This window comes from Macadamia integrifolia, chromosome 5 (genome assembly GCF_013358625.1).
Source record: "Macadamia integrifolia cultivar HAES 741 chromosome 5, SCU_Mint_v3, whole genome shotgun sequence".
Lineage (NCBI taxonomy): Eukaryota > Viridiplantae > Streptophyta > Magnoliopsida > Proteales > Proteaceae > Macadamia > Macadamia integrifolia.
In genome coordinates this window covers 1,739,985-1,759,199 of record NC_056561.1, presented here as the reverse complement: position 1 = coordinate 1,759,199, position 19,215 = coordinate 1,739,985, and the positions used below count along the sequence as shown (strand labels likewise).

General features: G+C 40.2%; 1 long non-coding RNA gene and 1 pseudogene across 4 annotated transcripts in view; one reads left to right on the top strand and one right to left on the bottom strand.

The window, feature by feature from the left end:
* Window positions 1-19,215, bottom strand: part of LOC122078600 — a 90,814-nt gene that overhangs the window by 10,325 nt on the left and 61,274 nt on the right. The window contains exons 8-9 of one of the 4 annotated variants that reach the window (XR_006140127.1): window positions 7,726-7,836; window positions 7,398-7,625 (exon numbers count right to left, since the gene is read on the bottom strand). This is a non-coding gene — a long non-coding RNA (uncharacterized LOC122078600). Of the gene's footprint in view, window positions 1-7,397; window positions 7,837-19,215 lie in introns of those variants that run through there. The other 3 variants (XR_006140129.1, XR_006140126.1, XR_006140128.1) reach the window with 3 other exon arrangements.
* Window positions 16,577-16,693, top strand: LOC122080416 (annotated as a pseudogene).

Genomic DNA, 19,215 nt, shown 5'->3' with positions numbered 1-19,215 from the left:
GGAGATGGCTTGAGCTCATGAAGGATTATGACTGCGACATTCAGTATCATCTTGGCAAGGCTAATGTAGTGGCAGATGCGTTGAGTCTGAAGGCACAGACTGTATCACTCTCACATTTAGCAGTTAGCCCACCACTCTTGCAAGAAGCGACGCTAATGGATGAAACCCTCCTATATGAAGGAGCAACCTTAGAGCTTGAATATCAACTAGAAAACCTTAAATGGTTGACTGTATCACTAGTGGCTCTACAGTTGTATCCGACTATTAGACAAGAGGTGATAATGAAACAACCTTTGGATCCTGAATTGCAGCGGATCAGAGTTAAGGTTCAAGATCAAACAATGAACGACCCTGATTTTGTTTTAGCTAGCGATGGGGCATTACTGTTTCGAGGCAAATTGTGTGTGCCCGATGATTTGGATATACAAGACAAGATAGTGCGGGAAGCCCATAGCTTTGAGTACTCACTCCACCCAGGAAGTACAAAGATGTATAAAGACCTTAAACAAAATTACTGGTGGCCAAGCATGAGAATCACAATAGCCATGTATGTGGCGACTTGTCTTACATGCCAGAAAGTAAAAGCTGAGAGGCATCGACCTTATGGTACACTTCAACCACTCCCAGTACCATACTGGAAGTGGGATAGGATCACAATGGACTTTGTCACCGGACTACCATGCACACCTAAGGAGATGGATGCGATATGGGTGATAGTCGATCGGCTTACTAAGACTGCTCATTTCATTCCCATCAAGACCAAATTCTCTATAGCCAAATTAGAACAACTTTATATGGATAACATAGTGCGTTTGCATGGAGTGCCAGTAAGCATTGTATCAGATAGGGATCCAAGGTTCACTTCCAGATTTTAGAAAAGCTTCCAGCATGCCTTGGGATCACAATTGAATTTGGGTACTACTTTCCACCCACAGACTGATGGTCAGTCAGAGCGAACCATACAGGTACTAGAAGACATGCTCAGGGCGTGTGCCATGGAAATGTGTGGTAGTTCGGAGGAATATATACCCCTTATGGAGTTTGCCTATAACAACAGTTACCAAGCTACAATTGGGATGGCTCCGTATGAGGCGTTATATGGTAGAAAGTGCAGAACCTCTCTGTATTGGAATGAGGTAGGCGAACGCCGAATGTTAGGACCTGAAATGATACAGATGACTTGTGACAAGGTCGATGTCATTCGAGAACGGATTAAAGTAGCTTAGTCCCGTCAAAAGAGCTATGCAGACAACCGCAGGAAAGACATTGAATTTCAACCAGGAGAAAAGGTATTTCTCAAGATCTCTCCTACTAAAGGGTTGCAAAGATTTCATAGAAGGGGGAAGTTGAGCCCGAGATACATTGGCCTATTTGAGATCTTAGCTCGGGTTGGCTCAGTAGCCTATATGCTTGCTCTGCCACCTTCACTCGGGAATGTCCATAACGTATTTCATGTATCCATACTGAAGCGATACGTTCATGATCCATCTCATGTTTTACCCGTGGAACCTGAATATCTAGAAGCTGATATGACATATACAGAGCAACCAGCTGAAATCTTGGAACGAAAGGTGAAACCCTTCACAACCGCTCCATTTCCTTCGTAAAGGTGTGATGGCCAAATCATTCACTCGAAAAAGCATCTTGGGAGAAAGAGGATGAAATCTAAGCCAAATACCATCATCTGTTCGAACAATCAGGTACGCCAATTTCGAGGACAAAATTTTCAGAAAGGGGGGGTAAATGTGATACCCAACTTTTTAAACCCGGTCTAATTACACAGTTGACCCGGTTTAACCATGCAGGACCCAAACAGGAGAGGGTTAAGGTAGGTTCCTTATGGACCATGATGGCAAGGGTAACTTTGAACACTAGTTGGCCGGACAAGTCAAAGTCAGTGCCAGAGGAGATGGGTGTACCCAAGCCATGTACATGCATATATCATAAGGCGATGTACGGATAAAGCAGGTATGTAGCCGTATTCTAAAGCGCATACGTACAATATACCTTATGCCGAGAGTGAGATTCATACCGAGAGTCGAATCCCATCAAAATCCCACTTGTTGGTCAATTTTCGGCCCTCAGGTGGGGAGTCACAGGTGGGCACATCCGCCCACCTGAGTGACCCACCCATGTGGTTACTTAGTTATTTTAGAAAGTAGAAATAGCATTTATGAGTTTTTCATTTTCTCATTTATGACATTCGGGTGGTTGGTGAAAAGAGTAAAGAGGAGAGAGGAAAGGAAGGAGAAAAGAGAACGGAGAAGAAGAAAGGGGAGGAAGAGGAAGAAGGAATGAATTTAAGCGGCGCCAAGGCTTGATCTTCCCATTCTGATGCCGGAAGAGTGATCCCCAACACGAGATCTGCGTTTAGAGGTGAGCAAAGGCTATATTCCCTAAACTTTCACCATACCCAATAAAACCCTTGATTTGGGTAGTGTTTCTTGAAGTCTTGTAAATACCCCTTGAGATGATGAATCTAAGGTTTAATAGATGGTTTATGTGTTGATTTTGAAGGATTTGAAGAAATTTTTCCACGGTTGGAGGAGTATTAGTGATTTGAAGTGATTTTGGGGTTTTTGAAAGAGTTCTTGAGCAAAGAAGGTAACATGGCTTCCATTCCTTAAATCTAACCTAGATCTAGGTTAGAACCATCTTATGAGACCTTGAAAGTGTGGAGAATGGGTTTGGAAAAGCCCCATTTGATTCCCCAAGGTCGGGGAAGGTTTTGGGGAAAAAAGGCATTTTCCCGCCAAGACTGGTGGGCCAAGACGGGTGGGCCAAATGGCCTGCTTGAGGGCACCCGCCTGAGAGGGCAGGCCCTCAGGGCCAACTGGAGGGCCCTACCGGTGGGCCAACCTGCCCATCGATCTTAGCAGGCCCTTGGGGCCAACCGATGGGCCCCACCGATAGGCCGACCTGCCCGTCGATCATGATTGGTGGGTCATGATAAGTGGGCTGTCCGACCCACCCAAGAGACTCCCAACATGATTTTTACGTCCGAACGGACCCAAAACGGATGTGTGACCTTCTTTTAGGATTCTAAACCTGATTTTATCATCAAAATTAGTTTTGACCCCAAAGTGGTGAAATACTAACACCATTCACTTATGATAGGTTCACCAAAACTTACGCTTCTCGCACCGGATCTCACCCGTACCGGGCGTGAGTCTTTGTACACTACAGGTAAGTGGGGAGATGACATTTGGCCTTATTTTAAGGCTTGTTGTGCATCATTTAATTGTATCTAAATTAGCCATGTCATAATGTAAACTATGCATAGCTTAGTCATCCTCATATGATTATGACATGCGTGAGGTGTTTTACTTTCTCAATGCTAAATGATGATGTGATTATGTGATGAATGATGGCATCTTTGTGCATAATGCATTAATAGACTAGATGCCATAGTCGGCTTGGAAACTAATGCATTGGTGGCCCGTGGAATGGGATGCAGTGGCACTATGCAATCGTACTATGTCATATAGGAGCATGCGGTTTAGGATTATCATCTTCCTGTGCTACGACCCTTCCCAACAGGGGTTGAGGTGTTGGGTTACCATTTAGGGGAAAGCAGTGGTCGTGGTTGTCGGGTCACTGTGGCGGTTAGACATATGCTTAGCTGGTCATTAGGACAGTCGGCAACCTCGGTGGTATATTCAAGAGGGCCAATCGTACTGCTTTTAAATTGCTGGAGTCAGCACCTTTAATTTATGTCATTTACTTTTATGTTGAGAGGCGGTGGTCGGCATGCTTTACTTTTTTGAGTACTCACGGTGGGCCTTCTCCAACAGCCCTATGGGTGTATCGCGGGATGGAGTTTGCGGCTCGTACCCAGAGTATACGCGCCTTGTGGTTGTAGTAGCACTAAACCCAAGACTTAGTAATGTTGTTAGGTGGATGTGATGAAAAAATGGATTGCATAGCATATAGTGCATATGATTGTGATTATTGTGTGGACTGTTGTGTGGTCCTCCTTTTCACTTACTGAGCTAGTGAGCTCATCCCACGTGTGTAACTCTTTTAGATGATTTTGCAGGTCACCAGCCTGAGGATCAAGGGTCGGGCCCCACAGTGGAATTCCCCGAGGAGGATTGGTGGGTCCCCGAGGACTATGAGCACAGCACGGATTGCACGTGCGAGGGTTGTGCTGTGGGACCACAACAGTGACTCCATACAGGGTTACTTTTTGATTCTTTTGATGATCCCTTTTGTGTACTTGATATGTAAATTGTATTCTTTTTGTGTAAATATCATGCCTGCAGGCCCACATATATTTAACTATGTATTACAATTTGGGTATCAAGTATATTGGAGATATTTACAGGTAAATTAAGTCTTCCGCTGAACTATTGAACATTTTCTTAGTTGTGCGTATGTTGTGGTTGGATACTGTGTCAGATGATCCTGGCAGGTTTGGGTTAACCGGAGTTAACCCGATCACCGATCTGATTATATGTGAACGGGGTGTGACATCGATCATGTTAGATTCTGTCTCACACACACATACATCCAAACACACGACGATCACGGTACTAGTACCACCTTGGCCATACTGAATCCGTGATACATTCCATATAATTCACATCATGATCGTAAAATGAAAATTTCATATAATTCTAAGCATGTGAGCAATTTAATAATTAATAAATATTAAAAAATTTTACACAGTCCATCCCTCACCTGTTTTATAATTGGTCATGTTTGGGTTCAAGTATAGCCACCAATCGATCAATTCAATTCTGACTTTGGGGCACGTGCGCATCACTATCCTAGACATAAGGGAATTATACATCTGTACACATCAAAAATATCAGGAGGGACCCACACAGGTCACCCCCAAAGTGTACAGACACTGTCTCCTAATGACAGTAATGTCACCAGAAACAACCACCGAAACAGGTCATTTCCATCATAAATATCAGACCTGTTTCAGGTGGAGGTAACAGAGAACATGTAAAGCTCACATGTTCACCGAAAATATACCACTGGAAACAGAACCAGTGGATCGGGTGGGCTGTTTTCGGTGGAGGTATAGGGTAGTCCAACTAATTTGGGGCTTTCTGAATCGGGCCTAATTGCCAGGATTTGTTTCATGAAGTTTGTAAGGGATGTCCCTAGCATCATTCTAGGCCGAGAAAATTCCAATTCCACTAAGCCGTTTGGGAGATACGTCGATCGAATGATCAAAACCCTAGTTGGTATTTTGGCATTACATGTTGTCAGAGCTCACAGGGCTTGGTTCGAGCTCGGCAACAACACCGAGAGGGTGGAACACCCATCCTACAACCATAATACAGTGTGTATACCAATATTCCATCCATTCCTAGCTTTTCTAGGTTTTATTGAAGAGAGAGAGTAGTATGGGAGGTTGTACCTACCTCCGGCAGTGATTCTGGTAACAAGGCGGCAGCCGGCACCAAGGTAGGCCTTCAATCCCATTCTCCTTCCTCTTATTCTTCTTCCTCTAATCTTTCTCTCCTCTCCTATGTTGGGCAAAAGGGAAATGAGGAAATGAATCCTTATTTCCCAACTTATCACTTAAGTTGGCCTTAAGGGTCTGTTTGGTTGGGCCACTTTTGAACCAATCGGGTTAAAATGAGTTTCGGGGCATAAGGACCCAGACATTTAGGTCGATAAGGTGTTCACTTCAAGAGGAATATGTGGAGAATGATTTGGGATCATCCAGAACCATTTACAATGTGAGTGGCGGGACCCATGGGCATTGAAACCTCGACGCAGCCTGTGGACCCACCAGAATTAGGTACCCGATTGATGCCCAAGCTACTTCCGGTGGCTTGTTTTTTATCGTTGATAGATTGCTATCCCATGGTTGGTCTCGCATGAGTGGTTTCCCTCGGACATGCCCAAGGCTTTTCGACAATTATGATGCATGTCAAAAATCAAGTGTGGGGAGTCGGGTCACTTACCGTCTGGAATCGGAAGGTATGAATCCCCTCCAGTTAGATAGGCATGAAATGCATGAACATGTGGGTCATCTCTACCCCTTCGGCAATGTGCAACCATGAGCCAAAACCCTGTTGTACTTTCGATCTCCGACGAGATGCCTATCACAACAGTTCAAGTTTGACCAGATTAGGGCACAGGTGTAACAGAACCCTTTTTGATTGCTCATGTGTCCCACTTCCCTATGGAAAAATGATTTTCTTAAAAACCCTATGTACCCTAGGAGTAGAACTAAGAATTGATGGGATAACACGACACGAGACCATTGGGTGTCCACCAACACTTGAGACTCGACGTGAATAGGTGATTGCATGTGTTTTATGGAATTTTTACAACATAATGAATATGTGTGTGATCATTGGCCGAAGGTAGGTTCTGACACTGTATGCCCACGGGGTGTGTGAGTGTGATTGTAATGTGATGTAGTATGTTATAATTCATTGAGCTAGGATAACCATCTAGGCGCTACAACCCTTGCCAATAGGGGTTTACGTATTGGCTAATCCTACCATGTGATGGTCTGAGGTTGGGAAAATTTTCGTTGACCAAGGTGGTGGGAATGCCGACACGTGACAAGCACTTCACGAGTGTTGGATTCTGTGTTGTGGTATACCCTTCATATGATGTTGGATTCAGTAAAATGGTATTATGGGATTATTAATAGGGTTTGTTGGGTAATGACGTGGTTCTGGAGCTGGTACACTCTTGAGTCCCACTAGCTTGTATCCTTTGGGACCAATAACATACATTCGTGACTGAAGAAAACCACCTATGTTGCAGTAGCAATAATACCTATTATTATAGACTTAGAATCTATCACTTAGAATTGTTTGCTAATAAACCGGATCATGTAATTGCATTCATCTAATTGCATTCCATATTGTTTTGGTTAAGCACTGATACTTGTCTCTGTTTCATTTCATCAATTGTTGTGATTGCTTGTGTATACCCCTCACTAGGCTTTGTGGAAGCTCACCCCCATTGTTGCACCCTTTTTAGATGATGATCCAGAGAACCCTCCGGAGTCTGTGGCTGAGGAGTCTGCTCTCTACAGAGGTGATCTTTGAATTAAGGAGCTAGCTACACATAATGACGGCTACGTATGTGATGACTGTGATTTTGGAGCACATTAAGGATGAGACTATCGTCCTTTATTTTTTATTCTTTTGCGTATATATGCGTTGTAGCCCTAGGGGCATAACTATATTATGGTCCACTGTGGAAAATATTTAGAATGTTTATGGAGCTATTACATCTTTTCTACTCTTTCTTTCTTTTATTAAGGAAAAGAAGGTTTTCTAGCTCCATATCGTCAAGAATCCACATGTCTCTTAAATCAGTTCTGGGCTCGATGAGAATATAATATTATAAGCCTACCCAATGTACCTACTAGATCCAATTGAATTTAACCAAATAAGCATGCTCAATGTACCTTCTAGTTCTAGTTTAAATTTGAAACAAAGGAATCAAATGCAGTTCAACAATATGGCTCACCTTTCCACCGATACTAGTTTCACAAAGAATTGAGAAACGTTACTAGTGCCCAAAACATACAATGTCGATCTCCAGTGACCTTCTAAACTAAGTAATGCTCCACCTTCCTCAATCCAGAGAAGCTCTCGTTGCAGAAAAATTGATGCAGACATAATTAGCTAAATCTAAGGAGGTCAAATATGCATTACAAGAAAAAAAAATTAAAATCAAGAAAAAGGCTGAGCTTAAATATAATTTACCCCCCATCAGCATAATAGTACGAACCTCCTCAGTTTGAGGAACATGCATATTCATTTCATCTCCATCAAAGTCTGCATTGCATGGATTGCAGACAAATTCATTGAATCTTAGTGTTCTCAAAGGCATCAACCTAGCCTACATTCATAAAGAAAAATAGAAGAAAATAAATGAAGACAAAAGAAAAAGAAACATCATGTAAAATAAATTTAATCTACTACCCTATGAGGCATGGTAGACATTCAGTGCAAGCTTGGTTTCCTGTTAACAAGAACAATGTCCCCAGTTTCCAAATGGAGATCCACTATATAACAAGTTTATGTTCATCAGCAGCATGTTTTTTGCAGAACACCTCAAGTGCCGGCAAAAAAATTTAAGTGATCCCACTATCCTAACATGAAAACTGAGCTACCTATTAGAGGAAATGATTGAAAAGAATAGTAACTAACATCAAGACATCGTAAGGATATATAACTAGATTAGCCCTGAGGTACTTATGAGGCCCACTACAGACATGTTGTCTCAACTTCTCAGTGTCGCGCTAGGAAACTCTTACAGGATAAGTTAGAGCCAGAGCCATTAAGATTGGTATTGCCACCTAAAACCACTAAACAATTTAGAAAGATCAATATCAGCGATATGGTTAGTACTTAATAAAACAAAAGCAGGCAAAGATTTCCAAAAGATGCAACTTTCCTATTGCTAGGACTTAGTAAAGGAAGTTTATTAATGTCCTACCAGCCCCTAGATGATGGTAAATCCTCATAGAGAGAGTTCCCCCTCCCCCTTTAAGCTTTGGGATGGGAGGTGAAAAAAGAAAGAAAGAACCACAATGTAGAATCATTTATGCCAGGAAAAAAAAAAAAAGGAGCACAATGTGACAAAAAAGAAATAGTTTTCCAAGTAAGCCCTGGTATACCTCTGTAATTTTAAGGTTGGTATCAGGCGAAATGATAGTTCCGCTAGTAAATTCAACACGCTTCCCAAATAGGTTCCCACGGAAACGTCCATGCTTCCCCTTGAGAAGTTGAACAAAACCATGTGTTGGCTTTGAAGGATGAAAAGCTAACAGAATGCCAATAACACTATTTATATATTATGCAACGTAAACTTGGAGAAACTCCTAGTATTCCTAAATAGAAATTCCAGCATGAATACCCATGCACATAAATTCAAATGATACAAGAATGAGAACCTAAAATTCTAATTTTAGAACTTTCTAGGACAGAAGAGTTACATCAATATTCTTCATTTCCTTTGTTCGGCTAGGAAATTCTAATTACAAACATGATTCAGGAACGGCAGTCGTTCCTAAAGAAATTTAAGAAAATATATAGCACAATCATATTTCTATAGTTTAATTGCTTCCCGTGCAATGCAAGAAGAAATAGGATACCCAGAATAAGTAAAAATCCATGAGAAAATAAAATTAAAGATAACACAAGTAGTAGTACTCAACAAAAAAAAAAGGGAGTATTTCCAATTAGGGCAAACTGGAAAAGCATTAAAATTTTACCAAATTAGTTGATTTTATAGGATATGACTTACGGATATAAGGGCTTAAAAGAATTTCATGGCTATATACACAGACAAAGAGCCTGACAAGCATAGTCCACAGATGAAGGGAAATAATAAGAAGAAATTGCATTTATTGATATAAAATGATTTCAGTCAATATTTTCTAGAATTTTAGATAATCCAAGATCCCTTCGTAGCGGCACTTTACGAGGAAATGAAATAGGAAATGAGTGTTAAGCTTTATTATAAGCGTTTAGAGGTCAAGTATCACTAAGCAGTAGAGAAGTTCTAGATGAACTATTGAAAGATGGATACATATATTATACAAATAAATCCAACTAAGACCACCAAGCAGATGAACTACATAAGCTCCCTGAATTTCACTAAACCGTAGAAATTAATGTAATGAATAAGATTTATCTCAATCAGAACATGAAATTCCAATGAAATCATGATCACAAGCAAGTGCATATCATTAATAGGGGTTCTAGAGTTATACTTCCTTTTTTTTTTTTTTCAATACCATGGATGTCGGAGGCAAGAGAAGCTCCTCCTCGGATCTGGTTCTGTTTTGTCACTTTTTAGTTCTCAGATGAACATCAAGTCTAGCCAGTTCTATTACCACTCTCTGGATGTCTAGCTATCATCTCAATTGCTTTATGTTTCTCCTCTCATTTGGAGAGAGGTATCATACAAAATTTTTCTTTTTCCTCGGGTGGGAGGGGGTGGGAACAGAATCTGCAATCATTCAATCAGGATAGCCAAATTGATATATTCAGTAAAAGTCATCTCTCTACAAAACTTCTAGGTTCAAATAAAATGTGTATACTTTGAAGCCATCACCAAGCTAAGCGTGACCACCCCATAAACTTAATAACAAAATAAGGGGGAAAACAAGAGAAGGAAAGTACAAGAAGAAAATCCCCGAGTTAACTGAAAGCATCCAAGAAATATCCTCATTTTTCCACACATGGATCTAGAAACTGCAAATACTAGGGATATAATGTACGATGTTGATAAGAGAAGAGCAGAGAGAAAACATGCATCAAACTTACACTTCGAATGAAAGAACAGATACGAAACTTAAAAGAGACTCAAGATAGAGTTAGGGACTCGATATGGGATGATAGATTATGAAATTAGAGCTGAATTTATTCTAAAACTTAAATCAAGTAGGAAAATTAGAAAAAATAAATGTGATCAGAGAGAATTATTGAAGACAAGGAGAACTAGAGAAGCTCAATAACTCGCAAAAGAACAGGTCAAATAGCGACAAAATTTAAGTTGAGTTGCCTTTAGGAGATGACCTTGTAATTATGTAAAAATATTAAAAAATAAATTATCGAGAAAATGCGATTAAACAGAGCAGGTATAGGGCAGCATCCATTAGAGGAGTTAAAAGTTTAAAGCTATTAATCAGAAGAGAACCATTAGGAAACAATAACAGAATTTTAAATATTAAATCTCAGATTGATAAAATTAGAACGATTGAGTAGGAAGCACTAACAAAGACTGATAAGACAAAAACCTCTCTAGGAATAGAGAACAAGAACAGAAACCATCTGCAAGAACAACTAATACACTGAGCCAAACCTGGGATTTCAGCAGCATTCATGTGCGCACATGCACACACTCAAGCGTCCATTAATTTCACTACGTAAATCAAAATTCATTAATCGACAAGAACCATAAGGTACAGTAGAGAACTAACCCTTAATGGCTTAATTATATGCTAGAATGAGGTCTAAAATCTATTCAAACAATAGCTTAAATTAGAAATCAAAACTCTATTAGAATAACCAATTATTAGACCTCGATTGGACTCCTAGTATGGTTTTTTGTTGGACTGGATGGCTTGCTAATTTCTTTGTTAGCGCTTTCCTAGGTCAAAGCATTTATTCTTAATTGTGAAAGGGACTTCTGATTGGATTTGGAAGATATTCGCTAGATTGGGAAGTGCTCTACATATATATTATGGTAATTCTCCTTACCTTGGTGACGAGGCTCAGGATAATGACATCATTGTCTTAGATCATATCCATTCTTCTGATCATGGGCCAAGCCCTCTTTTTCAGAGAAAGTGGCTCAAAATTATTTTGTCTCTTCTTTCCTTTTGGCATTGAATCATATAGAATGCGCCCTTAATTGCAGTTTCAAGTTCAATTCCACATTGCCACCCTCTTCCTGAGGAAGAAGGCTCCTTTATAAGCATGAGGGCAAATATACCTCCCTTGAGGCCGTTTGATGCCCTGACAAGTTTGTCTTCCTACATCATTGGCTTTAATGTTTAATTGTTTTAAGTTATAACCTTCTTGGAAAAAAAGGTAAAGGTGTCATATTTCATATGTGTACCTAAATAAAATAACAAATGCTCAGACAACTAAAACCCTGTTGGCCTACTACACTAAAGTAAATCAACCCAAAGTATTTGATCCATCTCTCTTATCTCTTATCTAGCTATGCAGGCCTAATACTCAATCATCAACAAATTTCCAGATGCAACAATTCTTAAATCATATTTTAGTTGTTTTAATAGAATTGTGTGTGAATAGTACTAAATTGTGTGTTATATACTGCTACAAAGGTGGTTTTCCAAGTGGCCAAAAAGCCAAACTATCATTCTGGTGTCATTCTTTTACAATCTAAGGACTATGGGCCTAATTGTACAAGTTTTTGGCCCCCAAAACTAATCATCGAAATTCTGAGAAAAAAAACCAAGTTCCAACCAATATTTCGGTAGCCTAGGAACCAAAACCTCAATCCTTGGAAAAAAAAATGCAAAAACTAATACTAGTTTTGTTTAATGTACAATATATTTGACATGTTTTTTGCAAAATTGTCGTGTATAATGCAAATTTAAGTTTTTATTTTGTAGAACGGCTTTTTACCCTAAAAGGGCATTTATGTTTTTTTTTCTTTTTTGGATGAATAATTAAATTCATTACCAAGGAGAGAAGAATACAGAAAAGGGAGAAGGGGGGAGGAAGGCTTAAGCAGGCAAGGAAAAGCCAACCCAGGGGGAGAAAATACATTAAAGTAGCAACCTAAACCAATCCATCAGGACCAAAAGGGATATAGCCAAAAAGGGAAAGGAGGGGGAGGAAAGCAAAAAATGGGGGATGAGGGATGGGGGGAACATCAAGGGTGGGGATGTTAATCATCCAACAAGTTCTAGGAGGCAATGATATTACTTTTCCTTAGGGAGTTTGGGACAGGGTGAGAATGAAGGGATTGGATTTTAGAGGTAACATTAAAGTAGATGGCTTCCCAAATCTTATTTGAAGAATGAGAGTTGAGAACAATCTACAAATGTTACGCTCCATCCAAAGCTGATTTATGGTAGTACAAAAAGTAAATTTACTGAGGGTGTCATAGATGTAGGAGCCTGCAAAGGTTAAATCTATCCAAATATGTTCCCTATCAAAAAAGAGAATGGGTCTGCTACAGGAAAAACATCTTGTGAGGATAAGTTAGCAGACGGAGGAAGAGAGGGGGGCAAAAAATGAAGAGGTGAGGAATATCCTCAAAACCATAGGGGCAGCAATAGCAGGAGGAAATGGCGGGGATGTCACAGTAAGTGAGGAAGGAATGGGTAGGGAGGCAGTTGGAGAGGCATCACAAGACAATGAAGCTATGGCGAGGGATATGACCCTTGAACCAGATGAGATTCACCAACGAACCACAAAACCAGAGGGTCTGAAGGACCAAGCAGAGGCAGAGGAGAAAATCCATTGGAAGAAGGTAGCCAAGTGCATTTGTCTTCTCTTCCTCTGTGCCCAGGGGCAGCTGAGGGAGGGAGGACCAAAGGTCAGCCTGAGGGGGGAGGGAGGGGAGACTAGTCTAAGTAAGATAATATATGGAAATCAATCAGATTTGGAGAGACTAAAAGTGTAAGTAGTCCTAGGAGTGATCAAGTAGGATAGGATGCCCGAAGTGTGCCAGGGTTCCATCCAGAGGAAGTGAGGGGAGACCAGTTTATGAGAGATAATATGAGGACGACAAAAGCAGATTTGGAGGGCCCAAAAGAGTAAATAGTCCTGGGAGAGATCAGGTAGAACAGGATGCCCAAAGGTGCTAATGGTCCTGGGAGGTAGTCTGGCCATTGCCAATAGTGAAGGAGATTGCATTGAGAGCAATGGTCTCAAGATCTAAGAAGCATTAAGAGGGGAAGGAGTCGTCCAGAGAGAGTTGTGGTCGAACAAAGATAAATGAATCCAATCAACCAAGATACTTTCTTCTTAGACACAATTTTCCACGGGAACTTGAGGATGCCCACAAAGTTAACCTCTTTGATTCTTCTAAGCCCTAGACCTCTAGGCTTATGTTATTTCATTATATTGTGGGTAAAATCTGTTTTTAGCCTATAAGAGGTTGTATATTTCAATGTTTTATAATGTCTAGAACAATATGTGAACATGTTCAAGTGTTCTGTGATTGTAGAAAAACATGCTAATGATATTTACCATTTTTACATTTTAGGGGTAGTTTACTCATTTGACCATTTTACGCACTTTGCAGACTATTTATGTCACACCCTGCCTCCAATAGGCTAAGGCATGCGGCAGTGGACACCTCATCGTATCTAGTCAGCCTATTTCTCCAGGATCTAGACTAAGGTAGATCATAACACCACAATTACACTATGAAAGATCAAAGTTCATATACACATGCATAGTCCAACAATAAGATATTTTACATAAGCTCCAGTGCCAACTGAGTGATAAGATATATTTACAATTATCCTGATGAGAGTTACATACCTTATAAAAAGAGAATATTTACATAGTTTACAGTATCTCAGTAGTAGACTATATACATCAGAGTATGCATCAACAGAAATATATACACAAAAAGACATAGGAATAGTCCATCCTATTCCTCGGAAGAACTAATCTCCATAGGCATAGTCATTGCATTCACAGTCTGGTCCATGGTCGATTCCATCTTCTTAAAGATTAGCCAAGTCATCTATGGCCACTGTCTCATGATCAGAGCAGAAAGTCAGAAAAATACTGGTCTCGACATTTAGGAATAAATAGAAGGGGTGAGCACGTCATGCCTAGTGAGGGGTTGGGGCAAGCATGCAAACACAATACAAATAATGCAATGCATGTTGCACAACTCATATGATGCTCATAATTTCATTTAACATTACACTACTTCTTAGTCCATTACTAAGTCTGAAATCAGAGGTATATTTCTACGCAACGTAGGTGGCATTCCCTACCCTGTACGTTGGGCTTCAAGAATACAAACTCGTTGTAGGCAGGAGTTAGCCAGTCCTAGAAAGAACCTCAGTCCCCGAGCTAACCCCTAAGTTAGTAACCCCGGGCAGTCAAGTGTACAGTATGTCGTACCCTGATGCTATCCGTCTCTGGGTATAGTACGTCATACCAAGGAAGTGTACTGCTTATCAAGCAGCCATGGATCAGGATTAGTCAGTACCTATCCCCCTACTCACAAGGGGTTATAGCACTCGGGTGGTGATATCCTAGCCCATAATTTCTATATGATGCATATCCAAACATCAACCATTCACAACACAACCAATAATTGCTAGGCACTCACAAGTATCCCGTCTTACCTGTCTTATCTTCTTCCAGCTGTTAGATTCGCCAAGGTAATATCACAAAAATAATATTCATAATATACACACAACAATATATATGATATATAAGAAAAATAAGATATTTGAAACACTCCATAAAACAAGTCAGGGCACCCACTCACCTTGGTATTCAATTCTGGCAAGTTCACTTCTTAGATTCAAGAAAATTCCCACACTGTCACTTATGTTCCCTATTCAACAGATATTTGAATCATTAGGTACATCACAAAATCCTACATTCTACCCACTTGCTTTAAATATAGCATTCCCATACTCAACCTATAGAGGTCTTTGTCTATTCCTTCCCATATACATATTGATTCCTTGATTTCTTAAATCTCCTCTATAGTAGAATTAGATATAGAGAATCACTAATAGATCCTCATTGGATGAAGGGGTTTCATCCATACTTACAGTCCTCGAGGTCATATAAAAATCCAAACATTGGACCCTACAGTCATGGGTTATGTTTCTCATTAATTCTTATATATTCAAATCCAAACTTATGTCCAAAATGTCTACTAACCTGTTACACAGCCTATCTGGCTTTGGGAACCCTAACTGGTGGGTTACCTGGATCAAAACCAGTAGGCCAATCCGGACCCATCGGTTCTCCTTATTCTGCAAAATCAAATTTTTCCATGCTATACGCTATTGCTCAGGTTACTGTTAGGCTAAATTAGGCCTAATTCCCCCTTCTGGAATCTGATCTGACATACTCGGTAGGAGGAGTCTGGTTAAATTTTTCAATGACCCATATCTGGGTTTCCAATTGTTCATTTTAGGTTTCTGCCATTAAATTCTATGGGAATTTTAAGGTTAAATCTCAATTTAGGGAATCATGTGGAATTTAAGCTATTTTCCCTAAATTAATCATTGAATTGGGATTGAGTACAAAGTCTGGCAACCTGATACATATGATTTCAACCCAATTTATACTTAGAATAGAATTTATAAAATGACTTAATTGTAATGGAATTTCAATTCTGGTAGCCATTAAAATTCTGTCCTACGGTAATTCTACTTAATTGATCTCAATTCCCATCCTAGATTTTCTCATTAATACTAAAATCATAGAAACCCTAGCTTCTAGGGTTTAGGGTTTCTAGGGATAGGTTTCCCACCCACCTAGGTTCCCAACAACCCACAAAACTTAGGGCTTTTCCTACTGAGCAACTGTACCATTCACAGAAATTCCCTAGGCAGCAAACAATTGGGTAGAATCCTACCCTAACCCTCCGATTAAAGTAAAATACCTAATTAACTACCCTTACTGCAATAGTGATTCCACTCACCTGGGGGCAATATTGATCCAGTTGTAGCCTTAGGTGAAGATGTTCTCTTCCTGCTTCTTCTTGTTCCTTTCTTTCCTTCTCCTTTCTTCTTCTTCTTCTTCTCTTTTATTTCCTTTTCTTCTTATTGTTACAGCCATGATTTGGGTGAGTTATCAGCCCTTATTTCCTTATATAGGGCAGCCCAAACAGACCCTTTGGCTTCCATTTATTTCCATATACATTACATATATATATATGTGTGTGTGTGTGTGTGTGTGTATAAAAACTAACGGTTTATAAATTAATTTCCTCCCATTTATTTATTAGTATAAAATATGAATTTCATACTTCATTTAAGTCTCTTCCCATAGGGGTATAATGGAAATTTGCACAGTATAGGTGTGGGCCCTACAATGCAAAAACCTGAAAATTATGTTATGTCAGTGCAACATGCTGGCCGGGTTGGATCTATCGGTTTGGGTGCGATCATACTAGCACAACTGCACTGAATCCCATCAAAACTCCGTAGTTAAGCGCTTGGGAAAGAGTAGTGCTAGTATGGGTGACCCCTTGGGAAGTTCTTGTGTTGCACCCCACTCTTTTTTTTTTTTTTTTTATACTTAGTCTTATAATTAACTTTACCTATTCTTAATTTTATAATAACTTTACATCTTTGTCCAAACCTCCTGATGAGTTCCCCAGTGATATTGGCAGGTTGAACAGGAGCAGGTGGGGTCAGTACTACCTTCTTGGCACTCCTCAACTGCCAACTATGCCAGCATTGGCTTCCTCTACTCTTTCTTCTTTCCCATCTACAAGTAGGGGTATAAATATCAGATTAGGGTGTTACAATTTAGGCATGTCAATTCTTTTCAATACGAAACTATAGAAAGCATAAGACAACTGTTGTTGGTTACATGTTTATGGGTAGAATGATATTATTTTTTCAATGTTTATGTAATATTAGTTCATAGATTGATAGTAGTATTTACAACATAAAATCATTAAACAAATTCATAATAGAATATTTTACCCTGTGAAACTGCAGAGCATGTATACTTACGACCAATATTGTGCATAGGGATAGAGCAATAGAGGATGGCCACAATAGAACTTTACCACCAAGTGAAATTGTAGAGCATGTAAACTTACCACCAACGTTGTGCACAAGACTAGACCAACAGAGGATGGCCTCTTGTCACCAAACTTCCTTCAATGAAAGAAGCTTTACAAGTCTTCTTAAATTTGAATCCAACATTCTTACCACCAATATTGTGCACACAAATAGAACAATAGAGCATTACCTCCTCATCACCAAACTTACTTCAATACAAGAAGCTTTAGAATACTTCCTAAATGGTAAACTAACATACTAACTAGGTATGGAAATCCACTACTAATAGACACCTTGGTGGGAAAGGAAGAATGGCACTGGTTACTGCAGTAGCACTACAAGCATACATCATCACTATAGAAAAACAAATATTAAGAGAAGCAACCGATAAAGTGGATAATAAACAGCGCTGGTTACTGCAGCTACACTATAAGCATGCATCTTAACTATAAAAGAAAAAGAAAAAAGGCTAGAGATGCTCACATTTTTTTTTTTTATGAATAAATAATTCATTACCAACAGGAGAAGAAAATATAGGGTGAAAAAGAGGAGAGGATGCCTAAGCCAACAGGTAAAGGCAAGCCCCAGGGGTAAACAAAAACAATGCACTAAAACTCAAAATGAGGCAAAATGGGACCAAATGGAAAGGGGGGGGGGGAAGAAAGTCACACTTAGTGGATGAGGTCCACATGCAGGTTCCAAGAGGAGATGATGCGGGAATTCTTTAGGGATATTGGGGATAGGCCAGGGGTGAAGGGTAAGAAGGCTATGGAATTTGAAGGTAACATCAAAGTAGATAGCTTTCCAAATCATATCCGGAGACCTAGATTTGGGGGTCCATCTACGGATGTTGCGCACTATCCAAAGATGATTAATGGTGGTACAAAAAACCAATTTGGCTACAAAGTCATGAATGGAAAGGCCAGGGAATGTCATGTCGAACCAGATACATTCTCTGTCGAAGGGAAGGATGGGTCTAGTATTCGGCCAGCATTTAGAGAGCACTGATTTCCAAACCAGGGCAGAGAAGGGACAGGAGAAGATGAGATGGGGGATGTCTTCAACACTCATGGGGCAAAGACAGTAAGCAAGATTGGTTGGGATGAGACATTGAATAAGGATTGGGTGGGGAGACAATTGGTTAGGCATCTCCAGAGGGTGAAGCTGTGATGGGGAATATGACCCTTAAACCAGACTAACTTGTGCCAAGGGACGATCGGGGAAGGAACTCTAATGTGAGATCAGTTGATGCCGAAGAGAAGGTCCCATTGAAGGAGGGGTGCCAAATGTAAACATCTTCTCTTCCTTTGTGACTAGGGGAAGAGGGGGGAGAGAAGACCAAAGATCAGCAAGAGGGGAGGAGGGGGAGACCAGCCATTCGGGGAGAGGATAGAGGAGACCATGGCAGTAGTAGGGAGACCACATGATTAGATAACTCTAGAGGTAAAGAGGTGAGAAAGGATACCCGAAGGATGCCAGGGGTCTTTCAAAAGGGAGGTAGAATGTCCATTGCGAATGGAGTAGGAGATGGAGAGAGCACAACAGGTCTATGCTCAAGAATCTTCCTCCAAATTCAGGAGGCATCCGAAATGGAGGGGACAGTCCAAATGGGGTTGTGAGGTAGTTCAAATGGGGTTGTGATTGAGAAGACTAGAGTAAATCTAGTCTACCCAAATTTTTTCGTGCTTGGACGCAATTTTTCAGATGAGCTTGAGGACACCAACTGAATTGGCATCCTTAATTCTCCTAATCCCAAGGCCTCTTTCTGATTTAGGAAGGTGGACTTTTTTCCAACTGAGAGGCCTAAGGAATCTAGAGGACTTTGAGCCTTTCCAAAGGAAGGAGCAGAGAAGACCTTCAAAAGATTTAATAATCGAGGCAGGGAGGATGAAGGTACCAGACTAGTAAAGGTACAATGGTTGGAGAACAGATCTGATCAAGGTAAGGCAGCCAATAAAAGAGAGGAGTTTGCCTTTCCAGATTTGAAGCTTCTTTCTGAGATG